Source organism: Dipodomys spectabilis, unplaced genomic scaffold, assembly GCF_019054845.1.
Source record: "Dipodomys spectabilis isolate Male_0828 unplaced genomic scaffold, ASM1905484v1 ptg000210l, whole genome shotgun sequence".
NCBI lineage: Eukaryota > Metazoa > Chordata > Mammalia > Rodentia > Heteromyidae > Dipodomys > Dipodomys spectabilis.
The window spans coordinates 2,284,894-2,295,966 of NW_024870887.1; the positions used below are offsets into that span (position 1 = coordinate 2,284,894).

At 46.9% G+C, this 11,073-nt stretch overlaps 1 protein-coding gene across 3 annotated transcripts in view; it reads right to left on the reverse strand.

Annotated features, from left to right (window-relative positions):
* Positions 1-9,533, reverse strand: part of Dtnb (dystrobrevin beta) — a 199,708-nt gene extending 190,175 nt beyond the window's left edge. For 2 of the 3 annotated variants that reach the window (XM_042696651.1, XM_042696652.1), the window contains exon 1: positions 9,394-9,531. The gene's annotated coding sequence lies outside the window, so the exon portion shown is untranslated. Of the gene's footprint in view, positions 1-9,393 lie in introns of all 3 variants that reach the window. The other variant, XM_042696649.1, reaches the window with a different exon arrangement.
* Between the last annotated feature and the right edge of the window lie 1,540 nt (positions 9,534-11,073).

Sequence of the window (11,073 nt, forward strand, 5' to 3'; positions counted from 1 at the left end):
CTACAGTTAGGAAACTAGTGATTAGCCAATGATGTGGTTCCAAACCCATTATCTTCCCGGGGTGCCACATGACCCTCTCTGGGGCACATGAGGAGTCAAGGAAGAAGGAAAGAAACCAGGTCCCAAAATTCGTGCCATGAATGGGGTCTGGAGGAAAGCACAAGATGCCCTTCGGGCCTGTCCTGTTCTAGGAAGACAACTCATTGGAGGCAGGCAAGTGAAAAAGAGATGAAACTCTGGGAACCTTTCTACTGCACCGAAGAGCTGGAGACCCTTCCTTTCCTCGAGTCTGTTTGCTAGCTCCAACCCTGGCAGCTCTAGGTTACATGGAAGGATCCTTCACAATATAACCAGCAAAGCCACTGTCAAGTTGTTCCTAGGATGTTTAACATAGGAAGGCTAGACAGTCACCAACAAATAGTTACAGGAGCCAAACTTGATAGAAGAAAAACTTGCGTATTTAAGGAAAATTCTCCAATATTCTCCCCCCAATACTCCACCACCCTCTCAGTACTAGAGGTCTGAATTCAGAGTCTTGTACTTGCTAGGCAAGCACTCTTCCACTGAGAAATGCCCCCAGCCTCTCTTTCAGATTAAAAAATAAATACCAGGGAAAATACATGTGAAATCTAGATTTTGTTTTTTACAAATTTGGAAGAATATTCTAAGTTCCAATAAATTTTTTTAAATTCAATTTCTGCACCTCACTAGTATCCAGAGTTCACAAGGCTGGTGTAACTATTACATAAATAATGTAAAGCATTAGCACCATACCTGACCCAAAGTTAGTTCAATAAATGTTAATTATCAATATTAATGTTATCAGGCACTATTTGATTACAGTGTGCTATTAACTATAGAGTACTCTTTGATTATAGTGAAGCTCACTTTTAAGGCTATTTAGTTCAAACCTGATTATCACAGCATTTTATTCTTTTCTTTTTTTTTTTTTTTGGCCTGGGACTTGAACTCTAGGCGTCATACTTTCCCTTGGCTTTTTCTCTCAAGGCAGGCATTCTACCACATGAGCCACAGCTCCACTTCTGTGTTTGTTTTTGTTTTTGTTTTTTGGTAGTTAATTGGCAGTAAGAGTCTCACAGATTTTCCTGCCCAGGATTTGAAATGTGGTCCTCAAGTCTCAATCTTCTCACTAGCTAGGATTACAGGCATGAGCCATAGGCACCCGACTAGCATTTTCTTCTTGTTTTCACTTATATACAGTGTTTTGCAAAATTTCAAACCCAAAATATGTTTTCTTTAAAGGCTTTTTTTTGTTAGAAATGAATCCAAAAGTAAATCCTAGTATTTTTCTCAGCTAATTACAACACAGACAAGTCTGTTCTTCTTCTAACATTCTAAACACAAAAATAATGGTAATTTCAACAAATGCCCCCCAAATTCTCTTGATAAAATTCAACAGTCAATTTAAAAAAACACACACAAACTGAGAACAGAAGAAAACTTCCCTCAATTGACAAAAGACATCTACCAGCAACCTTCAGGAAGCACTCTATCTACTAGTAAAACACTGGAAGCATTTCCATTCAGGGAAAGATTAAAATGCCAGCCGGGCGCTGGTGGCTCACGCCTGTAATCCTAGCTACTCAGGAGGCTGAGATCTGAGGATCGCGGTTCAAAGCCAGCCCGGGCAGGAGAGACCGTGAGACTCCTATCTCCAATAAACCACCAGAAAACCAGAAGTGGCGCTGTAGCTCAAGTGGTAGAGCGCTCGCCTTGAGCTGAAGAGCTGAGGGACAGCGCCCAGGCCCAGAGTTCAAGCCCCACGACCGACAAAAAAAAAAAAAAAAGATTAAAATGCCATGATCCTCACTGGCTGGCCAATATAATAGGGAGGGAAAATGTGTATAAAGTTGAAAAAGGACCCTCTTCAATTAAGGTCTTCTAGCCAAAGTGGCCAGAAAGCAGATACTTGGAGGCAACCCTGGACTCCAAACACAGATTAGAGGAAATACTTTTTTTTTTTCTTTAGGTACAAAGGAGGCGGCATTTAGCAAAGCCGCTTATGAATACAATGCATCTTGATGGGTGTCATCACCTTCAATATTCTCTCCTCCCATATTGTTAACATTAAGGTGATGTACAGAGGAGTTACCACTTTGTAAGTCAGGTAATTCTTTTTCAAACAATGTCATCCCTTCAGAAGGACTTATTTTTCAGCTAAAAATCAAAGACATAAAGCTCAAAAACAAAATAAACCTCTATTTGAATCACAGTCAGAACAGGTTCACAAAGTGTGAGCAGGATGAAGCTCTAGGCTTGCTGGACTCGGAATCCAGAACCAAGTATTGTGGGGTAGTAACACCACAAAGCAAAGGACAGAGAATCAAGATATCTAAGCCAGACTTGCTGCTGAAGGCTGCAGCTGAAAGCAAGCTAAAATATATTGCTACCAATATCTGCCTAGAATGGCAGCTTATATAATGCTCTGAGCTTGGAAGAGTAAGAAGATAGACTCATGACCAAAAAATGAACCTAATGCATCTTCTGTGCAATGACCTGCAAAAGCAATCTCCAGCCCATCATTATCACCTCTGACTCTAGACTGGGTTCTCACAGGTTAGTGGAAGACCTGTAATAATGCCTCCACATACAGAAGGTGAGCACAGATAAAGGAAGAAAAAGCAGAAGCTGGGCACTGGTGGCTCACATCTGTAATCCTGCCTACTTGAGAGGCTGAAATTGGAGGATCACCATTCAAGGCCAGTCTGAACAGAAAAAGTTCACCAAACCCCTTCTCAACTGACAGCTGGGCGTGGTGACACAGATCCATCATCCTACCTACAAAATGAGCCTAAATTAAATAGATCACACACCAGGCACATGCCCAGGCAGGAAGCAAGACCTCAGCTCAAAAACAGTAGGAAAAAAAGGACTGGAGTAGCTCAGCAGTACAGACCTGCCTAGCAAGTGCAATACCCTGTGTTCAAACCCCATACTATCAAAACTAAATAAATCAAAAGTACAAGCTGGGCACTGGTGGCTCATGCCTATAATCCTACCTACTCAGGAGGCTGAGATCAGAGGCTCTCAGTTGAGAGACAGCAACAGGCAGAAAAGTCCATGCGATTCTTATCTCCAAAAAACTACTCAGAAAAAGACAAGTAGTGCTGTGGCTCAAGTGGGAGAACACTAACTAGCCTGGCCCCAGGACTGGCAAAAAAGAAAAAGAATGAGGAGGAGGAGGAGGAAGAGGAGGAGGAGAACACAACAACAACAGCAACAACAACATTATTCAGGTGAGCCTTTAAATCAAAACTTCAAAACATATAAAGGGCTACAACACACACACACACACAAAAAAGACAGCCAACTGCAACAGTTGAATATGAATTCATTCCAGATGAACTGTTTGCGAACAGTCTGATAAAGACTTACTTTATAAGTATATTTAGGATACTTGGACACAAATCCTAAAAACCACTGAGAATGCGAAATGGTACAGTCACTTTGGAAGGCAGTCTAGCAGTTTTCTACGCAGCTAAACATAGTTTTGCCATATGATCTGGCATTGTGCTCCTAGGTATTTACCCCCAGTGAGTTAAAAATGTCTATAAAAAAACCTGCACACAGAAGATTATAGCAGCTTAATCCTGAATTGCCAAAAACTAGAAGCAACCAACATATCTTTTAGAAAGTGAATGAATGAACCAACTGGTACTGCTATACAATGGAATATTATTCAGTGCTAAAAAGAAATAAGCTACAAGGGAAGGGGTTGGGAGGGAAGAGAGATGAAAAGGGGTGACATGTTAACTGGTAACCCCTTTGTACAACTCCTTAAAGATAATTTTAAAAAGAAGAAATGAGGGCTGGGAAGTTGGCTCAGTGGTAGAGTGCTTGCTTCCCATGCATGAGGCCCTGGGTTCGATTCCTCAGCACCACATAAGCAGAAAAGCCGGAAGTCGTGCTATGGCTCAAGTGATAGGGCGCTAGCCTTGAGCTGAAGAGCTGAGGGACAGCACCTAGGCCCAGAGTTCAGGCCCCATGACCAACCAAAAAAAGAAGAAGAAGGAGAAGGAAAAGGAGAAGGAATAATGAGCTTCAAAGAGGTGAAGAAAAAGAAATGAATGAGTTATCCAGCCATAAACATAATCATAAACCTTAAATGCATATTGCCAAGGGAAAAACAGTCAGAATGTACAAGAATATATCATTCTTACCCTGAGCTACAGAACGTTTTCTGAAAACACATGTACACTTACAAGAAGTTTTTCACAAGTTTGACACTAAAACTTTTATGCAGCAAAACAGTGTTAACAAAAGGGAAAGGAAATGCCTAGGGCCGCTCAGATGCATTTGCCACACATACACCTACCAAAGAATTAGCATCCAAAGAAACCTGTTCCTCAGTAAGTGAAAGATACACAAACTGTGCATGACTGAAGCTTACAAATGATTATGTGCAGCAGTAAAAAATAAATGGACCATATCTTCAGGCAGTAATATAGTTAAATCTCCTTCAATTATAATTTTAAAACATGCACCCCTCTGATCCAGCAATTCTACTTCTCATTCACTGAGCAATGAGCATTAGTAAGGAAAGAATTAAATAAGCTACAATATAGTATAATATATATTAACAGGAAATTGTGAAGGTAGCTCAGTAGATCCCATGTTCTAGTATGAAAAGATCTCAAATGGATCTGTTAGAAGAGGGTGGATGCCGGGCGCTGGTGGCTCATGCCTGTAATCCTAGCTACTCAGGAGGCTGAGACCTGAGGATCACGGTTCAAAGCCAGCCCGGGCAGGAAAGTTTATCTCCACTAAACCACTAGAAAACCGGAAGCGGTAGAGCGCCTTGAGCTGAAGAGCACAAGGACAGCGCCCAAGCCCAGAGTTCAAGCCCCACGACCGACCAACAAAAAAGAAAAGAAAAAAAAGAGAAGAGGGTGGATGAAAATGAAGATGTTGAAGTAATTTATTTGTATGTATGAATATAAAACAATGAAACCTGTTGATGTTTGGGGGTTTTTGGTTTTTTGTTTTTGTTGGTCATGGGGTTTGAACTCTGGGGTTGGGCACTATCCCTGCCCTCTTCAGCCCAAGGCAAGCACTCTACTGCTTGAGCCACAGGGTCACTTCTGGTTTTCTAGTGGTTTCTTGGAGATAAGAGTCTCACGGACTTTCCTGCCTGGGCTGGCTTTGAACCATGATCCTCAGATCTCAGCCACCTGAGTAGCTAGGATTACAGGTGTGAGCCACCAGCGCCCTGCTGAAGTTTTTTAAGAAGGGAAAGAAGAGTAGAGGAAAGGATAAGACTGATTCTGATACAGTGTATTCATGTATGGAAACAATGGAGAAGTCACACTTGAAACCTCCTTTGTAGGTAGGGATGGCACTGATCAAGATGTATCACATAAGCCGGGCGCTGGTGGCTCACGCCTGTAATCCTAGCTACTCAGGAGGCTGAGATCTGAGGATCGTGGTTCAAAGCCAGCCCGGGCAGGAGAGAGCGTGAGACCCCTATCTCCAATAAACCACCAGAAAACCGGAAGTGGCGCTGTAGCTCAAGTGGTAGAGCGCTCGCCTTGAGCTGAAGAGCTGAGGGACAGCGCCCAGGCCCAGAGTTCAAGCCCCACGACCGACCAAAAAAAAAAAAAAAAAGATGTATCACATACATAGACATGCTAAACAGAATCTTTTTTGTACAATTACTTGAAAATACAAATAAAAAGAAAAAAGAAAACTCCCTTGTACAACCAATGTATGTAAATAATGGTACAATTAAAAAATAAGCAGACTATGGACGGTATGATATAATTAATATAATGGGATATTAATGCTTTTTATTCTGTATCACCTACGCACAAAGAAAGCCCTACAAAGAATGTAACAGACAGCTAACTGCAGTTTCAGTAGACAAGGAACAGTGTGATTCCAAGCCACACAGTCTACATTACAACTCTTGGAATTGTAGGCATCAGGACACCAGTGCAAACCACATACCACTGCTCTGAGGACTGATAGCTAGAAGCAAGTTAAGAGGGGAGTTGGGGGCAGTCCAGGGAACTTTGTTGTGATACAAGTTTCTATTTGGTGGCTGCGATAGTGGCGGTGGTTACAAAGTATATACATTGCCCAGACATCAAATTCTACTGGGAACACTGTCCATTTTTGTCATATGTAAACCATATTCCAAGTGTCCATTTTTGAAGTAAATTAAGTATCTAAATATAATATTACTGAAGGACTGGGAAAGTGGCTCAGTGGTAGAGTGCCTGCCTCGCATGCATGAGGCCCTGGGTTCGATTCCTCACACCACATACACAGAAAAAGCCAGAAGTGGGTGCTGTGGCTCAAGTAGTAGGGTGCTAGCCTTGAGCTGAAGAACTTAGGGACAGTGTCCAAGCCAAGAATTCAAGCTCCATGACCGACCAAAAAAAAAAAAAAAAGTAAAGAAGAGCCTGATACAAGGCACCTAGGATTTCAGACACCCAAAAAACATGAACTAGTAGACAAATGGTTTTTACCCTGAAGTGCAAAGTATTCAAATGAAGTTATTTGTTGGGGGGGGGGGGGAGTTATTGGTCAGAGACTAGGGACTCAAACTCAGTACCTGACACTTTCCCTCACTGGCTAGCATTCTATCAACTGAGCCACACCTCCAAGTCCAAATTTGTTTATTCAAGGCTTTCTAAACTATGCCGAGTTTGGATTAATATTACCCTTACTTTTAGCACAAGGAAATTAACGTGAATAGCAAGCAAGGCACTGGTGGCTCAGATCCATAATCCTGGCTAGGAGGCTGACGTGGAAGATCAAGGTTTAAAGCCAGCTAGGTAGGAAAGTCTGTGAGATTCCATCTCCAATTAGCCAGTAAAATCCATGGGTGGGAGGAGGAAAGGGAAGATGTGGTTCAAGTGGCAGAGTGCCAGTTGTAAGAAAGCTGAATACAAGGCTCGGAGTTCAAGCCCCAGTACCATCACACATGCACCAATAAATAAATAAACGAATAAGCCAGACACTGATATTTGAAACCGATAATCCTAGCTATTCAGAAGGCTGAGATCTGAGGATCACTGTTAGAAGCCAGCCAGGACAGGAAAGTCCATGAGACTCTTATCTCCAATTATCCATCACAAAACCAAAAATGGAGCTGTGGAGCTACTTTTTTTGGGGGGTGGGGGGGGAGTCGTTCCTAGGGCTTGAACTCTGGCTTGAGTGCTATCCCTCAGCTCTTCATCTCAAGGCGAGTGCTCTACCACTTGAGCCACAGTGTCACTTCCTGTTTTCTAGCGGCTTATAGGAGATAAGAGTCTCACGGACTTTCCTGCCCAGGCTGGCTTTGAACCGAGATCCTCAGATCTCAGCCTCTTGAGTAGCTAGGATTACAGGCATGAGCCACTGGCTTGTGGAGCTACTCTTGAGCCAAAAAAAAGCTCAAGAACAGTGCCTAGGCTTTGAGTTCAAGCCCTATAACCAACAACGGGGGTGAGAGGGGGGAGATGGTAACTCTAAATTCTGCCTACTTTCTAATATTCTAAGTCTAATTTCTAACTGTAAGTAGAAATTGTTTCAGGCAAATTTAGTAGAACCCAAAAACTTTACCCAGCAGTACCATGTGCACAACCCCCATCAAAGGTAATTCCACTTATGTCTGATAAAAATCCTCAGAGAACTCATAAAAGGTCAAGTTTTAATTTGGCAGACAAAGTAAACCAACAGGCACTGCAACCAAGGGAACACAACAGCATGGAGAGTCCAACCAAGGCAGAGGACAGGTAGAATTCCAGCCCTTTCAGAAGCACAGAAACACAAACATTATCTTGCTAAAAACCTAAGATCCAAGAACCAGAATAAGAATGAAAAAAAGGTCTTCTCCAGGCAAAAGCATTCTTCTTTGTAGTGAAAGAGAAGGGCCACAACAGGATGACGGCAAGCAACCATCCAATGCACAAGCTCCTGACAGCTAACACCCAAGAAAGCTTTGAAAGTTGAAGGTATTGCTTTCACTTGCCTACTCCTAAAACCCTGGATTACTTTGCAAGATTCATTAAGGAACAGGGCAAGTTCATCCACCATTCCAACAGTAGTGATTGATAGCGATCAGCATAAAAATGTAGCAAAGGTTCTGGGAATGTGGCTTAGTGGTAGAGTGCTTGCCTGGCATGCATGAAGTCCTGGGTTCGATTCCTCAGTACTACAATAACAGAAAAAGCCGGAAGTAGTGCTGTGGTTCAAGTGGCAGAGTATTAGCCTTACGCAAAAGCAGCTCAGGGACAGTGCCCAGGCGCTGAGTTCAAGCCCCAAGACTGGCAAAAATAAAAAATAAAAATGTAGCAAATCCTTGCTTCATTCATTTATTCACGGAATAGGCATTTATTGGACCACTGTTGTGAGCCGGGCCACTTCCTGAGGATTTCACAGTGAACAGACTTGATTCTAATTGGGAAAGAACTTTCTCTTTTATATTTTGTTCCCCCTCCTTCCCCTCCCTTCAAATGTCACAAGAAGCCTTCAAAACTTCCAAATTCCTCCTATAAGATTTCTTCTGACCTTCCGGGTTTATCCTCAAACCAAGCAACTTATGGCTCCAATTTCCCAATACTAGAAAACCACGAAGGAGACACCTGGATAGGGCATGAGACGTAAAATTCAATGCCGCCTTGTATTTTACAGGCATGCCAACACAGCCAAACTGTCAGCATTTCCACAGTAAATGATGGTGGTGTTTGATGGTAGGTCCCGGTCCCAGGGCTGACCGTGGTTCTAGAAGCACCTCAGAGAATCAATACAGGCTTGCTGAGAATGCTGGAAGGACTCCCTAATCCCAAGGCCTGGCACGGGAACTTCACCGTAATCATCCATCCCTCGCTGCATCCTCCCTCACCTCGGGACGTTCTGCTTTTCCAGGGTGACCTCGGTGGACAGGTTCGCTATTAGCTGCCCCAGGACACATTGTTTGGGGTGATAGGGAATCAATTCCCTTCCTCTGCCAGGGCCTGCCTGCCTCACCTGCCCTCTGCCAGGACCTGCCTCATTCGCCCCCAACACAGAACCTCCTTCCTCCCCGTGAACCGCACACAGGCAGCACCAGCCGGGCGCCCGCACCCGGCTCTGCGCCCCCTGCCCGCGGTGCCCCGGACGCCGAGACCCCCTCCACCACCACCACACTTTCCCGCCAGGACTCGGAGCCCCGCAGCGCTGCCTGGGCTGCCCCGCGAACCCCGTCGGCTGGCGGCTCCAGGGCCGCACGCGGGGCAGCGACACCCCCGCTCCCCGCGAGCCGTCCCGCCTCCCCCTGCCCCGCACCCCGCAGGCTCCCGCGGCACGGGGGGCGCAGCGCGGGCTCCCTTCCCGCTCCCCACGGGCGCGCGGCTCCAGCCCCGCTCTCCGCTCCCGCAGCCCCGGCGGCCCCCGCGGGATCCCCACCTGGCTCTCTTCCCGGCCCGAGCCGGGGGCGTCCGGAAGGTCTCCGGCGGCCGCAGCCTCCTCCGCCTCCTCCGCCTCCACCCGGCCCGGCCCCCTCGGCTGAGGCGACGGCGGCGGCGCCCGCTCAGGCCCCGGAGCCGCCCCCGCAGCGAAGGTTCCCAGCGCTCGGCTCTCCCGGCTTCCCGGCCCGGCACGCGCAGCGAGCCCGCCCCCGGCGCGAGGGCGGAGGGCGCGGGAGGGGCGGGCGCGCGCCGCCGGCGAGCGCGCGGCTGAGGCGGGGCTTCCGCCGGGGCGGGGGCGGGGGCGGGGGCGGGAGGCGGGCCGAGTACCCTCGTGGCCCCACCCCCGGGTCTGAGGGGCCCCGCCCCCGGCTTGCCCACCGGTTCCGGGCGCGCGCCGGGAGCTGCCCCCTCAGGGCCTGTGCGGCTCTCCGGCCTCCTTTGGCTGAGGCGCAAATCCACTCCACAGGTATCTGCTGGAGTTGACGCTCGGCCGGACATGACCACAGGGCAGAGCAGGCAAAGAACGCCCCCGCGACCCGCTGCTGTGCGCGCCGCGCGCGGGATCCTGCCCTGGGTGACTCGGCCAGGCGCGCTGCTCACGACTCCGCGCCTAGCGGGTCACCTGGCCCGGGGGCCGAGTGAGCGCGTGGTCTAGGCCGGTGCTGACCCCGGAGAGCCCCGAGGCGCGCCTGACGGAGCGGGGCGGGGGAAGCAGCCGGGAAAACCGCCCAGCCCACCGACCGGCGCGAAGCTAAGCCGGAGCCTGCTCCACGCTGCGTGGGGATTACGGGCGAGATCACTTCCGCTAGGACGCGCGGAGGGGTTCCTGGGAGGGGGGCATTTGTGTTCAGCCTCCAAGGAGGGGAAAAATAAAAAGTCCTAGGAGGAAACCAGCTTGGACAAAGGAGCCAGGGGGTGAGCGAGGGTTAGCCGCTCAGCACCTGTAGGTTTTGCAAATAGCCAATTTTTATAGAGTCCTTTCCAGACCCCGTGAAATGGGGAAGATAGATGGCTTAAATGATCGTTTTCCTCGAGATTAGCAGAGACTCAAAAACGGTACCATCCTGCAAGGACTGTTGGTACACCACTGAAGTGCAGGTAAACAGGTAATACCGCCACCGTGGGCCACTGCTGCTCTTTGAGTCTGGTTTTCACAGCTTGTTAGCACCTTATGGTAAGGCAGATCATGCCACCTGCTGCAGTCAGCCAGCCTGCCTGCCTGCCTTTAGAACACCCTCCTCCTCCTCCTCCTCTCAGCTGCCTATTTTTAAATGCAGATGGTACAGGAAATACTGACAATCAACTTTAACAGGTTCTTTTTTAAAGTCGTGTATCACCTTTCACACATGAATTGTGTGAATGAATGTGTTGCAGGATTGTGACTATTTTCTGACCACATTATAAGATGCTTAGAATACAGGTATGAGACATCTAGTTTATTTAATTTTATTTCTTTTACCATTTACTGAGCACCCAATGCAGGGAAGGCATGGAAAGGGTAAAACATTGATTCTGTCCTTGAGAGATAAGAAGTAAAATAAGATATTGCGTGACATGTTTGCCCTATTGATTGAAAACACCATCCTTTCAGTATGGACTAGAATATTGTAAGTCATTCTGGGCATTAACTACTTTTAGTACATTTGTTTTAGCATCTCTCCATTTCTGTTGTGTTTCA